We start from the raw sequence: 19,060 nt of genomic DNA, 5'->3' as shown, positions 1-19,060 counted from the left end.
CTTCTAGTTGGGTGGACTTCACTTCAACACTAGCTTGCTTCTTTCCATAGCTACAGTGTGGTTTGCTATAGCTACAGGCTACTTACTTTGAGGAGAAATGTGTAGCTTTACCTAAAGTTTAGCCGACTGTTACCAAACTACCTAGCTTGCTCGGTAGCATGGGCTACTGTGCAACCCAGTCTCACGGCCTTTCGTGTTATAGTCACGAAATGTAATCTATTGATTTGTGTTCACCAACACGATTTTAGAAGCAATGTATTTCTATTGGTAGTATGTTTCGTGCCTGCACCAAATAATAACAAATTATAACCATTTATTTTCCTCGCGGATGGCAAAAAAATGTCCGACATTATACGATTTAAAATAAAATCAATAATCGTGGCTTGATATTGAGTAAGAACATGTTTTTATGAACCCCACAGCTTCCGGTCTTCCAAGACCCTAACGGACAAAAAGACGTGCTGCAGGCACGAAACATACTACCAATAGAAATACATTGCTTTTAAAATCGTTCTGTGTGACGGGATTCTGCTGTGCCTGTTAACTGTTTTGGACTATGAGAAGATCTCTCGTCATTCTGAGAAGTCTACTGGATTCAGGTCTGTTCTGCCACCCGCAGTGGGCATCCCCTGCAAAGGTTCGGATGTGTTGCTCAAACAATTACCGGTTGCCTTGTCACAGACAATCTGCTCGACAAAATATGTTTGTCTTTTTTATTTTCCTGCGATGATGGTTCTTCAGGACTGCTTCTTAAGCTCTAATCATACTCTCGCAGACTTTTCCGGTGTTTCTAAATTAGATGACAATGTATGTGTGTTGTTTAAGAGGAAAAGATGCCTGGTTTTGTTGTTGTTATTACTGTCAGGAAATGTACAACCTAACCCTGGTCCGCCCAGTAGTAGTAGTCAGATCGCTACTCCTGCTGATTTTAAAGCTAGGTCTGGGTTGGGTTTCATCCACTTGAAAGTGCGCAGTCTGTTAGGTAAACTATATTTTGTCCGTATCTGGGCGAGCTCGACTGACGCTGACGTCATTGTTTTAGCAGAAACATGGCTAAATAAGTCTATTTTGGCCTCTGACATTGCCTTAAATGGTTTTAATGTGTATCGTACCGACCGGCCTAATAAAGGTGGTGGCGTTGCCATTTATGTTAAGAATAAGTTCAGTGTAACCACATTAGTTTCCAAATCGATCTGTAAGCAATTTGAATTTGTAGCCTTAAATATAGAAGTGGCAAAGGGTCAACAGGTCATGGTGGTGGGCTGCTACAGACCCCCCTCAGCTGTCAAAGACTCCTTGTCTTCACTAGCAAATCTTTTATCACAACTAGACTACAAGGAAATAGTGCTACTTGGAGATTTTAACTGGGACTGGTTAACTGCAGTGTCAGAGGATTTTAAAAACCTTTGTATCTCATTGAATGTTACTCAGATTGTGGACAATCCTACTCGCCCAAATATTAAGTCCCCTAATAAATCCTCCCTAATTGATCTCATTTTAACTAATGTTCCCCACAAATATTCTTCTGTGGGAGTATTTGCAAATGATCTGAGCGATCACTGTGTTGTAGCCACAATTAGGGACACTAAGGTCCAAAAGGTTAAACCTCGCATTATCATTAAGAGAGACAGACAGAGATGTAGAAACCGCATGGTCTTATTGTTATCTTGGTTTTATGGAGATCATTGATAGACATGCACCTCTGCGTACATTTAGAGTAAAGGGACGAGACAATCCTTGCTGAGCTGTCTAGTCTCCTTCATGAGAGAAACAAGGCCTGGGCAAAGGCTAGGAAATCAGGCTCAGAGGTAGAATGGCTGCGTTTTAGGCAGCTAAGGAATAGCTTCACTTCTCATATCAAAAGTGCAAAGTCGAAGTACTATTTGTCAGTTACCACAGAAAACCTAAATAATCCTAGGACATTTTGGAAAGCAATAAAATCGATATCCACCGGTGAGATCCGTAATGAGCTACCTCCGTGCATCACCACAGCATCTGGCTCTATATCAGACAGGGTCACTATGCTAAATTGCTTTAATGAGCATTCTGTGTCCTGTGGTTCTCTGTTTGATTCTGTGACTAACTCTGCTTCTGTGAACACCACAGTCTGTGACTCTGAACAACGTGGTCTGGAAAACCCTTTCAGTTTTACCCCTTTTACTGTTAATGTTGTTCATGAAGCTTTATCTAAGCTAGATCCTAGGAAACCAACCGGCCCGGACAACGTAGAACCTTTCTTTTTAAAGATAGCTGCAGACTTTATTGCTCCACTTCAGGTCACTAATCTGCTTAAAAAGCTGAGGGTTAGGCTAGGTTTCTTCTACAGGAACAAGTCCTGTTTCTCATTTGAAGCCAGGAAAAGGCTCTGTGACCTTTGACCTGTGCTGGACTATGGGGATCTGATGTATCTGAATGCACCTGCCCATTGCCTGGAAAAGTTAGATGCTGCGTATCACAGTGCTCTGAGATTTGTTACTAACTGTAAAGCACTTACTCATCACTGTACCCTGTATGCCAAGGCGGGTCTGCCTTCACTAACTGTACGGAGGCTCAGTCATTAGCCGCGTTCACACTGCGGTACTTTTCCCACAAAGGTTCATGCGAACTTAGTTCATGGAACTCTTTAGTTCGCATGAACTAAGTACAGATCGCGTTCACACCAGAAAAAGTCCCTGGGGGTGGATTAGGCAAATGAAGCCGCTGACGTCACTTCTTCTTCTTCTGCTTTGGGTTTACTGGCAGGCCGCAAACCACTTCACGGCGTATACTGCCGCCCAAAGTCCCCGGCCGGAAGTCCCCGGAGTTGGGGAAGGCTTCAGTAGAAGCTGCTGGGAGTCCCAGCAGCTTCTACTGAAGCCTTCAGAGTAAATCGCCAGAACGCCGACACCTCCTCATCTCCACCGCTCCCATGTTTTATTTTGTGTTGCCATAAGTTAGTCTCTCTGCGTTTCTGCGCTGGGCTAATGCTAATGCTAATAATGCTAATGCGAGGATAATAAAATGGCGGCTTCACAAAACTTTTTGGGAGTTTTACGGGGCGTGGTTTGCAATTCGCCCAGCCAATCAGGAATATAGCTCTTTTCTCAAAAAAGAGCCGCTCGAAAGTCCCTGCTTTCTAGCAGGGACTTTCGAGCGGGTAAAAAGGTTCGCATGAACTACTTTTAGTACCGGCTCTTTTTGGTGTGAACGCGATCATGAACTAAGTTCGCATGAACCTTTGTGGGAATAGTACCGCAGTGTGAACGCGGCTATTGGTACATGTTCATCTATAAAGCCATGTTGGGTAAACTACCTTTTTATATCTGCTCTCTGATCTCTCGACAAATTGAAAGTACGTATTGCCTGAGATCTCATGATGCTGTTTTATTAAATGTGCCAAGTGCTAGGACTGTCTGAGGGAAGAAAGCTTTTAGATGTGCAGCTCCACTAAAGTGGAACAGTCTGCAAACCTGTTTGAAACTGAGCACTTTGGTTCCCCTGCAGCACTCTGGAACTCGCTGGGTGCCATGCTGTCTGATACTCATGGTACCTGTCACTGTGAATAGAGTTTGTAAACTGTACCCTGTACATTATGTTGTCTGTCATCCTCATTGTTGTTCTGTTGTTTGTATGTTACATGTGTAACTAATGTCCTGCAGGTCACCCTGAAGAAGAGATCTTTTGATCTCAAGGGGCTTCACCTGGTTCAATAAAGGCTACAAACAAACAAACAAACAAACACAATCCAGTCTATCACAGACCTAATGTTGATCTAATGTTTCCAGCAAAGTCCAATGAATAAATCATTAACTGAGGACTCTGATGGACAACATCTATAATGCTTCCATATATCTAGACTAGCTTACAAAAGCTGCAGGTATAAACATGATAAATGATATAACATTATGAAGAACAGAACTGGACTTCAAGCTTCAGACAGCAGAAGGAGGCAAGCCGTACAGTGTATTTGCTCTCCAGCTGAAGAGGGTAGCCAACGAGTGAGAAGTGATGCTGCTGCTTTCACAAGCAGGAGGGCGGAGTGTGTATGAGGTCAGGGTCTTCAGCCTGAGACCCTTTGCACACTGTGACCTGAAGCAGTGGTTCCCAACCTTGTTGTCTCGTGAACCCCTTGAGCTATAAGTACCCCTCACTCATCTGTGATGATTGGCCTACATATCTTCTTATATTAAACCCTTTGTAATTGTATTCAACCGAACTGCTCTTTAAATGAAAATCCCTTAACTCACCCTTAATACAAATGCATTTAAACTTGACCTTATTGTCAGTGAAAAATGATATTAAGACTCACTTCTAGCTGTTTCAACATCCGTTGTTAAGACTGGAGCTTTTAATGACACACTTGAGCTAGCTTGTCTTTCATAAGCTTTGATAGTTCTGGGGGCAGGACACCAGGCGTATGAGAATTGATTTGAAATAGTCTTTTGTGTGGGATTTATATTGCAATCCCTAATCTTTCTACTTACCCCCTGCATCCCTTCAAGTACCCTTAGGGGTCCCCGTACCCCCGGTTAGGAACCACTGACCTAAAGTGTCCACGTTCTGTTTTTTGTCGGACATATGTTCTGATGTTGTCTTACATCTAAAAGCTGCACTGAGTTACATTCTTGAGGCAAACCAACCGATTTGAACCAAAGATAAGGGCCAATCAAAGCTGTGGTGTGAATCTGGCACAATGCGAAAGGTCATTGCGTTACTAAAATCAAAAGGCTGATTGAAACTGTCTCTTGAATTACAGAATATCCTCTGTGCACTGTCACATTTCTTTGACATGTTAACTTAGGAGTGGTGCCAGACGAAACCTTACAGTGTGTCCAAAATGACACGGGTGTATCCTCATGGGACCATCAATGAGCTCAGTAAATCCCATGGTAATATGACTAATCAAAATGTCCCCCTCGTGAAACGTCCTCTGGAGACCATGAACACCACATTCAGAGCAGCCTGGCCAACTGCTTGCAGCAATATGTTATGATGTGAACAAAGTGAGCAGCATTGCTCTCATACCTGGCACCGGCTGCCAGTACAGGAACAACGTCAGAGCCTGAGGTACATGATCAACATGTCAGGACATTCTAATAAGAACTGTTGGGAAATAGTTCTTCTTTGATATTGCTAGAATTACAACTTCTTAGTTATTGTGAATGAGCCTGAGTGTGTGTGATGGGTTCCAACACCTCGTGCTGAGAGGGCACAAAGTGTGTATGTGCTGCCCCCTTGTGGTAGAAGATGGGAATAGCTTCTAGGAAAAGAGATGAGCTTTACGAAGGCAGTTGATGGTTCTATCCAGAAGGTGACGACAAACACCAACAAGCAGAACCCAAACAGGAGGCCTTAATTCACACCTTTGAGAAGGTCTGAGATAAGATTAGCTTCTGGTTGTACCACGTCTTCAGAAGTGTCCTCGTCTCCGCAGGTGAACAGGAAAAGCAGGTCGGCACATCAACGTATCAGCGCTTGGCTCTCAGGCAGCACGGCTGTTCCTCCTCTGGGAGCAGTACAAAGCCTGCTCTGCCTCATTACCACAGCCAGGGAGGTCAGCTGAGGGGGGGGGGGTGCACAGAGCTCTCCCAGCTAAATCCCATGTCGCACTTATGTGTGAGAAAGGATAAACAACTGACCACGCCACCAGTTGTTGTCTTACTTTGAATCAAATACACTCCAGAGATCAGAGGAAGCTGTTTACTCCACAGGGCCCGAGCCGCACCGCCCAAGCACCCGGCTGGGAGCGTCCATGTCAGACCATGTCGCACTGCGTCAGCAGGATGTACTGCCCATCGCCAAAGACTACACGCAGCATAAAGGTGGCACCGGAAAAGGAGCAAAGGCTGTGGTGTTTGTTGCAGGTGTTGCCATTTTGTTTTAGTGAATGTGAGAGACCCTCGTCAGTTTAAAACTCAATGCCCCTTCATTTAGTGCTTGCAGTGTATTATTCAGAAGTTGTAACTTGTGTCTTCCTGGTGGCCACAGTCAGGTATTCATAGGTTGCTTCTTCTAGAGAGTACTACACACCTCAAAGATGTATCAGCGTTGGAGCAGTTTCAATGTCCCATGCTGGAAAACCCTCTTGCTAACCGTGTTGTTGTCACTGCTAGATCTCTGTGAAGTAGTGACACATATTCCTGCAGTTCTTTGATGTATGAAAGATCTACAGAATCTAGACAGGAAGTGACATCAGGACGGCGTTCAGATATCCCTGGTGCAGGGGCTGCTTATGTGTGGAGGTAAGAGGTAAACCTGGATCCATTTCTTTTTGACTAACTGTCAAACATGTATGAAACATTAGTGAACTATAAATTCTACTCCTTCAGCTGGCTCAACAGCTTCAGCGCGTTGGGTGGGAGTGACTCAGAGTATGATCCCAGAGGCAACTTCCTGTGCACATCAACGCTGTCCTGTCTTGGGTTACACAGAGAGAAGAGCTCGGGTAATACACATCTTCACTCTGCAAGTCCTCAGTGGTGGCAAAGCACTCAGATCGTGTACTTGAGTAAAAGTAGAAGTATCAGAGTACTCTGTTACAGTAAAAGTCCTGCATTCAAAATGTTCCTCAAGTGAAAGTAGAAAAGTATTATCATCAAAATACAGTAAAGGTATTCGTTGTGCAGATTGGTCCATGTCAGAATAATATAATGATATGTTTTATAATGATTGATCATGAAAGTGTTCTCAAAGCTGATGAAGGTGCAGCTAGTCTGAAGTACTTTGTAGACTGCAGGGTAGCTGGTGAAGGTGCAGCTAGTCTGAAGTACTTTGTAGACTGCAGGGTAGCTGGTGAACTTACTCCAGGTGGAACTAAAGTCTGATTCAACACTTGGTTAGATTTCACATCATTAATCCAGATCTGTGAAGTAACTAAAGGTATTAATACATGTAGTGAAGTACACGATTTACCTCAAATTGAAATCAAGTAAAGTACATGTCTCTCAAAATGGTACTTAAGCACAGCATTGGGGTAAATGTACTTCGTTACTTTGCACCACTGCAAGTCCTGCAGGAAAATAAACATATTCAAAACTCTGCCTGGGCACCTGTGTGTGTGTGTGTGTGTGTGTGTGTGTGTGTGTGTGTGTGTGTGTGTGTGTGTGTGTGTGTGTGTGTGTGTGTGTGTGTGTGTGTGTGTGTGTGTGTGTGTGTGTGTGGCTCTGGCTGTGACTGTGGGACTGAGGTGCCCTGGGTCCCTGAGGCCTGTGGCTGGGCAGTGGGCCCGTGGTAGCTGCCCAGCGTCAGAGAGAGAACCACAGAGGAGTGTCACACTTCAAAGGAACTGACAGCATACACAAATCAACAGCAGCAGCACAAACAGCCACACCAACAGTGAGAGGGCAACAATCTGAAGGCATGACAGTTGTCTTTATCGCCATGGTAATGAGCGAGGAAGATAAATGCTATCAAAACAAATGTGAAAAAGATACATTCATCCATTTCCTTGAGGAGCCGTGCATAGAAGAGTATATAGCAGACGGACCTCAGAGGGAAGCTATAATCGCAGTGTTTTCCAGCACCTGTTGGAACCACGTGCTGAGGGCGCATCAACCCATCGGGGGCGCCACACATTGGGGAGAAAAAAAAGAGAATTTTTTTATTTTATTTTATTTTATAACACAATTTCCCGATTTTGGATCAACAAAGTACATCTTATTATCTTATACTAACAGAACTACGCATATATTGCGTACAGCGCCCATAGACTATGGCGCACCCCCCCCCCAGTTGAACCGCCCCAGCCACAGTAAAAACCAGAGGTTTATGTGAAATAGTTCTTTTTTTGAAATAATGGTTTCAGTGTGCAATTATAGGTTTTAATTTTGTATTTGTGTTCATTTAAAATAAATCAAACTCCCAAGAAACGTACACAGCTTCTGTGTGCTTTTATTAACATTGGAATTAACTGTGTAAGCAGCCACGGGGGGGGGGCTTGAGAGAGCTCTCTCCTGAAAGACTGAGCGGCTCTGATAGCCTCAGCTCAGGGAGGTAAAGGCACACCTTCATGTGATCATTAGAGTTATACAAAAGAAGAGAACAGGTGAAAAACAGGTATAAAATACTATATGACAGTAAAAAAAAGTTGTTATTAATAAAGAAGAATACAGTTTGAAGGGGAGTGATTTGTAAAATATCCATAAAGAAAAAGAAAATCTGTTTACAGTTCTGATTCATCTGGTGCTGAGAGATGTGTCCATAGATCTCATGTTGCTCTCAAAGTGCACCAGATTGATGCTTTTAACTTCCCCATTAAGAAGACATTATGGGGGGGGGGGGGGCGCCAGCTAAAATCTTGCCTAGGGCAGCAAATTGTTGACGTGGAAAACCGTTCTGTCTGTGGATGTTCCATTTTTAGCAAACCGACCGCAAATTGCTGCATCATTTCCCTCGTGGTGCACACTGTTTTCTTTTAAATCCGGTCTGTGACAGAGGAGAATCTTGAATTTATTTTTAAAAAAATGCAATAAAACAAAAATAAAAACCCTGACCAACGTAAAGGTTGTAAGTGTGTTATATAATATATACAAAGTACAGCATTCTCATGGGTACATATACTGATTATGAACTTTGTCTGTGTATATCGTACGCAGGATTTCTCTTTATGCGCTGCAGATATACAAATATATGAAATGATCAGAGCTGATATCACTTAAAAGCCTCTTCCACCTGCTCAACAAGTGACTCTTCAAATGTTTCTATTGCAAAGTTTTGTCAAATTATTTCCAATTCCAAAGGTTCTTTGTATGTGAAGAACTGCTCCCGCAGAGCAGAGAGGTGACACGAAGAACAAAAGGACATCTGTGTGCAGATCACTGTGGGGGACAGGGACGCCAGTCCGTCAGTCACTCTCCCTCAGAGCGAGACGTGAAATCTGTCATTACACCAAACCACAGCTATATTTAGAAAACCGTGAGCATTCATACTCTAAGGCACATGTGTCAAACTCGAGGCCCGGGGGCCAAATCCGGCCCGTGGTGGATCTAATTTCGGCCCGCAGGATAATTTCTAATCACTATTAGATGTGGCCCGCCGGTATATGGCACGCACACCTTCACTCCACCCTGAGGGTCTCCTCCGCTCAGAGCCGGACCCCACACATTGATGACCTGTACCCGAGATGAGAGGCCAAGTGTCTGAGCTAGCATCCCAGAGCAGCACACTGAGCTCAATGGATGCTTCCTTCTGCTCTCTCTCTCACGACAGCAGGGCATGTTGGTTTCTCTCTGAGGGGATCGTTTGTTGAAGCTGTTGTCGGCCTGACTCTGAGAAGCTGCAGATAGAGCCACGAGACATGAGTCTGAGAAGCTGCAGATAGAGCCATGAGAAATGAGTCTAGAAGCTGCAGATAGAGCCATGAGAAATGAGTCTAGAAGCTGCAGATAGAGCCATGAGAAATGAGTCTAGAAGCTGCAGATAGAGTCATGAGAAATGAGTCTAGAAGCTGCAGATAGAGCCATGAGAAATGAGTCTAGAAGCTGCAGATAGAGCCATGAGAAATGAGTCTGAGAAGCTGCTGATAGAGTCATGAGAAATGAGTCTAGAAGCTGCAGATAGAGCCATGAGAAATGAGTCTAGAAGCTGCAGATAGAGCCATGAGAAATGAGTCTAGAAGCTGCAGATAGAGCCATGAGAAATGAGTCTAGAAGCTGCTGATAGAGCCATGAGAAATGAGTCTAGAAGCTGCTGATAGAGCCATGAGAAATGAGTCTAGAAGCTGCTGATAGAGCCATGAGAAATGAGTCTAGAAGCTGCTGATAGAGCCATGAGAAATGAGTCTAGAAGCTGCAGATAGAGCCACGAGACATGACTCTGAGAAGCTGCAGATAGAGCCATGAGACATGACTCTGAGAAGCTGCAGATAGAGCCACGAGACATGACTCTGAGAAGCTGCAGATAGAGCCATGAGACATGACTCTGAGAAGCTGCAGATAGAGCCATGAGACATGACTCTGAGAAGCTGCAGATAGAGCCATGAGACATGAATGCACCTGAGTATTTAATGTTGTTCTATAGGCAATCATTGAAGCTTTGTTAGTTCCAGGTTTAATATGTGCAATACGTTCATTTCAATACGTTCTGCAGTAAGCATTGAACCAGTCCGGCCCTCCACTAGCACCCATTTCTTTATTTTGGCCCACTGTGTGTTTGAGTTTGACCCCTGCTCTAAGGTTTGGTCTTAGGAGGACCAGATGGTGAGTCCTCACATAACATGAAACCTCACTTCTTCAATATGGGCCTTATCGTCAGTGGTGGGACAAGTACTCAGATCTTGTACTTGAGTACAAGTAGAAGTACTCAGATCTTGTACTTAGTAAAAGTAGAAGTACTCAGATCTTGTACTTGAGTACAAGTAGAAGTACTCAGATCTTGTACTTAGTAAAAGTAGAAGTACTCAGATCTTGTACTTAATAAAAGTAAAAGTACTCAGATCTTGTACTTGAGGAAAAGTAGAAGTACTCAGATCTTGTACTTGAGTAAAAGTAGAAGTACTCAGATCTTGTACTTAATAAAAGTAGAAGTACTCAGATCTTGTACTTGAGGAAAAGTAGAAGTACTCAGATCTTGTACTTGAGTAAAAGTAGAAGTACTCAGATCTTGTACTTGAGTAAAAGTAGAAGTACCAGAGTGTAGGAATACTCTGTTACAGTAAAAGTACTGCATTCAAAATGTTCCTCAAGTAAAAGTAGAAAAGTATTATCATCATACTCCAGGTGGAACTAAAGTCTGATTTAAGATTAGGGCTGTGCAATTAATCGTATTTTAATCGCAATTACGATTTTGGCCTGCCACAATTACGAAAACAACATAATCGAAAAAAACGATTATTTGGCTTTGCTCGGTTGTGACAGTGCAACATATTTGATCTCATTTATTTTCGTCTAATTTCTTTTTATTTATCATATTAATATATGTTTAGTAGCTCGTAGAAGTGCGCTCCAAAATATGTGTTGATCTTGTTTATTGGTATTTATTATTTATTTAAATGTAAATATAAATGTATCATTTATTTTTGTATTGGTATTTGAACAGTATCTTTTTAACTGTACTGAAAACAGTACAGTTAAAAAGATACTATTTGTTTTAAAGTTCAATAAATGGATGTTTTCAAAGTCAATGAATAATCGTATTTAATAATCGTGATATCAATTATTGACCAAAATAATCATAATCATGATTATGATTTTTGCCATAATCGAGCAGCCCTATTTAACACTTGATTATATTTCACATCGTTCATCCACATCTGTGAAGTAACTGAAGGTATTAAATACATGTCGTGGAGTAAAAGTACACCATTTACCTCTGAACTGTAGTGGAGGTACAAAGTAGCAAAAGAGTGAAATACTCAAGTAAAGTACAAGTATCTCAACATTGTACTTAAGTACAGTACTTGAGTAAAAGTACTTGGTTACGTGGAGATGGAGCAGGGTGGCAGGGGGATCTGCACAGTGAGAGCCAGGGAAACAAGCTGAATGCAGATCATCCTTCTACAGCCATTACATTGTGCAATAAACATTTACTTTATAATAATAAGTTAAAGCAAAACATAAGAAAGTGTTCTTTCAGAATGTTGCTGACAGAAGAGCTAAACTAAAGCACAGCCAGCTAAATGTGTCAAAGCCTGAGCAAGTCTGGCCAGGTTCCTCTAACCATAGGGGCTGTATGGCACTTAGTGATGAAGCATCCTCCACCTCAAAGTGCATCTCCACAGACAACAGCTGTGGGCCCCCAGGGGAAGCTGGGACTCATCTTTCACAGAGACACTCTTTCAAGCCTGCTTTAGTCCTATCCACTCACATCGTCTCTCTTTGTTTTGCATCATCCATTTTCATATGTATTTCATATGTTTGGGGAAATGGCCTCCTGTCTCGTGTGCAAGATACCTGAACAAACACATCGGGCCAGAAGGCAGTCACCGTGGTCTCTGTGTGTGACGTACACATCGGGCTTGAGAGGAGGTCAAACAGCATGTGTTAGAAGCAGGTTACGGCTATGTGTTGAACTAAGCTACCAGGGAAAGAGATGCTGCGATACGTCTCTAAGCGTCACACAGGAGGAGCAGCAGCTCGTGGAGTGGTCTCTTCGACAACCAGCTAGAACCCCGGAGGGCGATTCAGAGTGCGAAGAACTCAGCCATCGGAGAGCCATAAGTGAAGAACAATGTGTAACTGGCCGGTGATCAGTTTCACCCGCTACTCAATGGGTTCTTCCTTGGATCCCGCTACACCTCCCCATCACGCTTCCATCACCTCCTTGGCTGAAGTAATAAGGACATTTGCATGGCACTATTACTAACAAAGGGGACGATTTAGAATGGATGGAGAAAGAAAGAAAAAGAAGTATAATAGTGCCTTGGATCTCTGTTCATCCTTTTTCATGTTGCCAGGAACTACTTCCCAAACTCAGCGTGTCGATCACAACCACAGCAGTGTGAGGCGGCTCTTAAAAGCATATTCAACTGACTGAAACTATTGTCTTCTCAGAACAGGGCGGTGGTGGCGAAGTCCATAGGGACTTGGCTTGGCAACTGGAAGGCCACCAGTCCTGGAAAGACTAAGTGCTACCGACGTGTCCCTGAGCAAGGCACCGTTCCCTACACTGCTCCTCAGGCGGCGTACATGGGCGCGAGAAGGGGGGTGCTGAGGGCGCTGCAGCCCCCCCTAGCGGCAGGCAGGGGGTGCGGAGCTCCCCTGTCTGAATTATTATTTGACGGTTATTGCTGCTCCCGCTGTGCACAATCTGTGTAATATGGAGCCAATACATTCCACATCGTTGGCTCCTGCAGCCCCGGACAATTCTACCTCCATAATATAATACATTAACCGTGCTTTACGTGAACCTCATCATGACACTAGAGAGGACGGCAGGACTGTAATTTCCAGTGTTCAGTGAATGCAACAGAGGCAAGACACTAGACCAATCAGAGAGTGTTTGTGTCATTCAAGCTCGGCTCTGTGTGTGTGTGTGTGTGTGTGTGTGTGTGTGTGTGTGTGTGTGTGTGTGTGTGTGTGTGTGTGTATGTGTGTGTGTGTGTGTGTGTGTGTGTGTGTGTGTGTGTGGAAATAGCGCATTTAGTGTGTGAGAGAGGGAGAGAAAGAGAGGGAGAGAGAGAGAGGGACCGGTGCCAGCAGCAGGGACCGTGTTGTTAGCATCTGGTTAGCAGTTAGCTAGCTGCACTAACGGACACACGGAGCTGTTGGTTCCACAACAAGCTGGAGGAGAGCTCTCCTCTCGGACTGAGAGGCTCAGGTGAGCTAAGGACTCTCTGAGTGTTTAGATAGTTCACTTTAGTCTAAGTTATCTCAGTGGGTCTCAAACGGTTTGGTCACAAATTATTCAAAAGATTATTTCCGCGGCACACCTTCATATGATCACTATAGTTATAAAACAATAAGAGAATAAAGGAAAAACAGGTATGAAATACTGTATGGCAGTAAAACAAGAATACAGTTTGAAAGGGAAGTGATTTGTAAAATATCCATAAAGAAAAAGAACATCTGTTTACAGTTGTGTTTCATCTGGGTGTTGAGGGATGGATCCATAGATCTCTTCATGTTGCTCTCAAAGTGCACCAGATTGATGCTTTCAACCCCCCCAGCACCCCCACTCATACCTTCCCGCGCCTCTGGCGGCGTACATAACGGCAGCCCACTGCTCCTAACACTAGGATGGGTCAAATGCAGAGAAACCGTTGTGTTACTAGTACCTGTACTACGCAATAAGTTGAGTCTTCAATCAAAGTGTTAGCAGCTGTCTTCAGTCTTCTTTAACAGGCAGAGACCCTCACTATTCTATCTGATGAAGCCCTGATACATCACATCCATCCATTCTGCAAAGGCCACATGTGATGTGACCCAAGCAACCAGTTCATCAGTGTGTTTGTTTCTTTGATACGATACAGAATGTGCTTCAAATGTTATTGGTGCATGCAAAACAGAAATGCAGCTTATCTGAGTGCAAACACAGGCCAGATCAAAGCACACGGCATCATTTAGCCAGGCAGACATAACAGTGCGCCCCCCCACCCTGATGTGTGGCGTGTCCCCATGGAGCAGATGCAGGGTAACACAGATGCAGGCAATGACAAAGGGACCTGAATACCAAACAGATCCTCTGATATCAGTGGAAATAGGCTGAGAGGGATGCTAACGGAGGAGAACTGCCATTTAAATCTCACTTGTGGATTTGTGGTGTTTACATGTCGCCCTGTCCTCAGAGACAGCAGCAGAGACCCCCCCCCCCGCTCAAGAAGAACATGAAAGGAAGTCTGAACTTGGACAATGAACATTGAATGACTCAGAGAAGGCTTGGGAGAAGATGATGTGGTCGGATGAGACCAACATCGAGATCTGTGGCATCAACTCGACACGCCGTGTTAGAGGAAGAGAGATGCTGACGATAACCCAGAACACCACCCGTCTGACGGGGGTCCGCATGGAGGTGGAAACATTCTGCTGTGGGTGTTTCTGTGCTAAGGGGACAGGACCGCTTCCCTGCATCGAGGAGAGGGTGGACGGGGCCATGCACCCTAGCATCTTGGCCGATAGCCTCCTTCCCTCAGCCAGGACATGGGTCATGGAGGGGTCTTCCAGCAGGACGATGACCCTGAACATACGGCCAAGGCAACACAGGAAGGAGAGGGAGGGGCCTAGCCAGTCTCCGGACCTCAATCCCATAGAACATCTGTGGAGGGAGCGGAAGCTTCCAGAGGCCAGGCATCAGCCTCAACACCTGCAGGGTTTGGAGAGGGTCCTCAGAGAGGAGTGGACCAACATCCTTCTGAGATGTGCACAGACCTGAGACCAGCTACAAGAAGCGCCTGACCTCTGTGTCCAACTAGGGTTTCTCCACCCAGTCCTAACACATGTTCTGCAGGGGATCAAATACTGATTTCCCAAAGTTAAATGCTAATAAAGTTTTATCTTGTATATAATGTCAGTCTCTGGATTTTCTTTTTGATAGTATCAAAAGACCTAACCTAACACTAAAATGACAGACTGTTCATGTATTTGTAAGTGAGCAAACGTACAAAATCGGCAATGGATCAGATGATTATTTCCTTCACTGTATATTTCAGATAATATCACTAATATCATTCCTCCCTCTGGGATCACATTTTAAAGCCATCCATGTGAAGCAGTTTGACTCCAAGATGATAATAAATGAACTTAACTTGCCACTTTCCAAACGACTACATGTCAAAGGCTTGTGGCACGGACGACTTCATTGTCTAACTTAAATCTTTATGAAGACATAAAAACATGGATACAGTTGCTATGTCAACATGTAGTCCATCCCTGCCCCTGACAAAGGATCTGTAGGTTTAGTGCAGAGAAAAACATCCACTGTGACAAAACTAGAATCCCCACGACGATGCAAGTTTCAAAGTAAGTTGCTAATAAGAAACTGCTTTCACAACTGAAAGAGTATGAAACAACGCACGCTGCTGGCTGCTAACGTGTTTCCAGAAAAGCAAGAATTATGCAAAACATTGCGAAAGTGCAAAGAGATGATAGTGAGCAGAAGGAGAATCTTCACCAAAGCACAGCTGTGTAGGAGACTCCACAGCACCAGAGCGCAGCCGGCTATCAGGCAGGAAGCGCACAACAGTTCCTCTCTGTGGAGCTAAACACATGCAGCCGTTACGCTAGCAGGGCACACTGAGGGGAGGAGCGGTCGGAGACGTGGTGGATTTGATGAGAGCAGTTTGGTATTTTTGCAGTTTAATGCCATGTTTCAAATGAAACTGCTGACTTTATAGCGTCCTATTTTGGATGTTCTGGATCACCATAAAAACCAATGCACACGTCACTTCACCAAAGCTGTCGCCTAGGTTACTGAGGGAATTATGCACTTCTTCTTCTTCTTCTTCTTCTTTGCTCCACCTATGTGGGAGCTATTTACTGGATCCAAACTTGACAGCTGAATTACACATTGCAAAAAGGGATAAAAGCATTTACTGAACTTTTCACTATTTTTGCGACAAAACCAGATCCAGTGGTTTGAAGTATATGTTCCGTTTTAAATAATGTTACTATTACTACTCTCCATCATACACACACAAAGCATTGGCCCAACAAATGTTTTGATTTTCTTCTCACAAGAGAACGTGGTTTTAATGTGCTCCCGTAATGATAGTGGAGACGAGGTTGGCTGAGGCACCTCGCCAGAGGTCCTCACCGCTCTGCAGGCTGTGTCAGATCCTCTATATGATGCAGGAAGGATTCTTCATCCACAGTATAACATGAGCTCCACACTAACAGGATCAAGTTTAAAACCCACAACTTTTGTGTAATGGCTTGGTCACCGAATTCACCGGCATGTCATTTTGAAGTCATTGAGCTGGAGGCTTGGTGACGTAGACAGCAGGCTGGCTAGCTGCTTCCATTCAAGGGCAAGCCCGTCACAATACTCCGCTGAGCTAGCTAGCTTGCTAACCGCCTTTAAGCAAGCTACTTAGTTGGACTCGTGGCAATTCAAAAGAGGTGAAAACAGCCATGCCATATGTCCATTTCAAGCAAAGGGGAGGAGGGGTAGGGGAGAGTGGGGTAAGATGAGCCACCCCCTTTATCTGTGAACATGTGTTGTCATGTGACCATACATTCAGGAAGCACCCATCGTTTCATTTGGCTATGATGGAGAGAAGCACATGGCCAAGTGGTAAATGTGTTGTGTTTTCACAATAAACCACGTTCTTGTAAAAGTAGATGTTCAACATGTAGTTAAGTCTCTGTACTATAAAATGGAATAGTTAACGGATTAGTTTTTCATATTTTTAACATTGTAGAAAAGCTGCCAAGAAAGTCCAAGAGAAAGACTGAGGAGATGGAGAGAGCCACTGATGCTGAAGCAACTTCTTTAGGATGGCCTACCTGCCTGTCAGCCTTCCATCGGGGCACACACTTATCTCGTGCCCTCATTGGTCATGTGCGCGTTCCTGTGTGTAGGAGGAGGGGCTTTGTGAGGAAGTGGCAGATTTTCTCCGGTTGTGTAATTCTAGCGATCTCGAGCCGGTTTCTCAAACTTACCTACCCCACCTTTAAATATTGCATGAAAGCATTAATCTCACATCACTTTCTTGACCACTATTGGTAAATAGTGTAAATACTAAATTGGGTGATCTTTCTAGTATTAAAGTGGTAAGATGTCATTCGGTAAAACGGTTCTCACTTAAAGTCAATGAAGATAATTGTTTGTAAAATGATGAAAATAATTAAAAATCATGAACTATTCTATGCGGCATATTTTTTCAAGTCTCTTGATAAACATTTTAAAGTTTTGATAAGATGCACCTTTAAAAACATAAATAAATATCTAAAAAACTTTGTTCCGCAAAGAAACATTTTCCTGAATGTCATTCGGTAAAATCCGATCAGAGGCCATTTTGAACTATAGTCACATGACTTTAGTCAGGCCACATGTGATGACATCACTCAGAGGACCCCTGAAGACCGCCCAAGTTGAAGGTAAGTTTACATTTTGCTCCTAATTTTGAGATGATTACACCTTTCCATGTGTGGTTCCATGTGTCACAGATTAGAGTGTCCTTCGGTGAAACGTCAAAAAAGGGTTTATAACGTTTTTAATTTTAAAAACATTAAGTTATAGGTGAAATTTGAAGTTAACAAATTGAGGTCAAGGTCATTGTTGCTAATAGGCGACTGTTAGGAATGAATTTCTATGAAATTTGTCATTCAGTAAAACAGAATTTGTCATTCAGTAAAACCGTTTGTCTGGATGACATCTGTTATCCCGAAGGACACAGTGGATGTAACTGATTTCTTTCTTTATTGATTGATTGTTTTAACATGCTATTGAGTTTGTATAACTGCATTTATTTAATTTTTAATTTAAATTTTGTATTATTATTCAAATAAAACATTTTAACAGATGCCTGTGTCCAACAAGGAGAGGGGTGCACGCTTCCGTGCAAGGATAAGGACAGATCCTGCTGCTAGGGAGGAGAGACGAGCCAAGAGAAGGGACAGGTATAACTGTGAAGGTGTATGAGAGCAGTTATGGCAGCAAACAGTGTAGCATGCATTGTCTATAAGTAGGGATGATCCAATCATCGGTCACCGATCGAGATCGGCCGATACTCCCTCTCTCCCGATCGATCGGTGCTCTCTAAACATGCCGATCGCGAGAGCCGATCGCATTACGGAAAATGATGACGTAAAATACATGACACTTTTCTCTGTGCGCGGCAAATCAAGCTGACAAAATGGCTTCACTGGTCTGGCAGTATTTCAAGGTGTCCGAAACAGACATCAAAATAGCGGTATGCAAGGAGTGTGAAGCAGAAATGCCCCGTGGTGGAACGCAACCACGACAATTTAATACCAGCTCTCCCGGATCTCCGCCCGCGGTGACTGACCGGTGACACACACTTCAAGTTAAACCTAACACACTTAGCTATTTGATCTACCTCTGGAACAAGCTAATTATAAATATATTTATTCTTCACTGTCGGGCCACTCATTACTGGATCAGTGAGCTGCATGAGATACTGACGGGCTGTCAGGAGAGAGAGAGGGGGAGGGGGAAACGAGAGAGCGTCCGCTCATTTCTCCCGTGTTATTATTATATATACAGTCTATGGTTATTATTCAAAGTTAATGTACTGCATTTGAATGTAATAATTATGTTGGTTGTTTGTGGAAGCGCCAGTGAATGAGCCCCATTAACTGAGTTTTAAACATCACTTTAAATGGAAGATCCCATAGGCCCCGCCCACTCGATCGGATCGTCCGATACTGATTCTGCCGATCGGCCCCAAAATTGGCGATCGGAGCATCACTATCTATAAGCCTGAATCTGTTTTCCATATCTACAGTACCAAAGTGCATTTGGCAGTTAACTTGGCTTAAATGTTCATTAAAAAGAATAAACAAATGAATATCTAATAAATAAATACATGACTAAATAAATTCATTCATAAATACTTTGTAGGTATAAACAGAGGACGCAAGCTGGACAGCATGACCATCCGTCCGTCACAGAACTGACAGCATCTGCTGCTGAAAAGAAGAGGGAACAGTGGAGGCTCCATCAGAGGCGACGTGGGGAAAGAAAG

The 19,060-nt window shown here is 43.6% G+C and overlaps 1 protein-coding gene across 2 annotated transcripts in view; it reads right to left on the bottom strand.

Annotated features, from left to right (window-relative positions):
- Positions 1–19,060, bottom strand: part of nt5dc1 (5'-nucleotidase domain containing 1) — a 104,907-nt gene that overhangs the window by 47,751 nt on the left and 38,096 nt on the right. The gene's annotated exons all lie outside the window — the stretch shown is intronic.

The sequence above is a fragment of the Pseudochaenichthys georgianus genome, chromosome 24, assembly GCF_902827115.2.
Source record: "Pseudochaenichthys georgianus chromosome 24, fPseGeo1.2, whole genome shotgun sequence".
NCBI lineage: Eukaryota > Metazoa > Chordata > Actinopteri > Perciformes > Channichthyidae > Pseudochaenichthys > Pseudochaenichthys georgianus.
The sequence above is the reverse complement of the archived record's forward strand: the minus strand, read 5'-3'. Positions and strand labels throughout refer to the sequence as shown.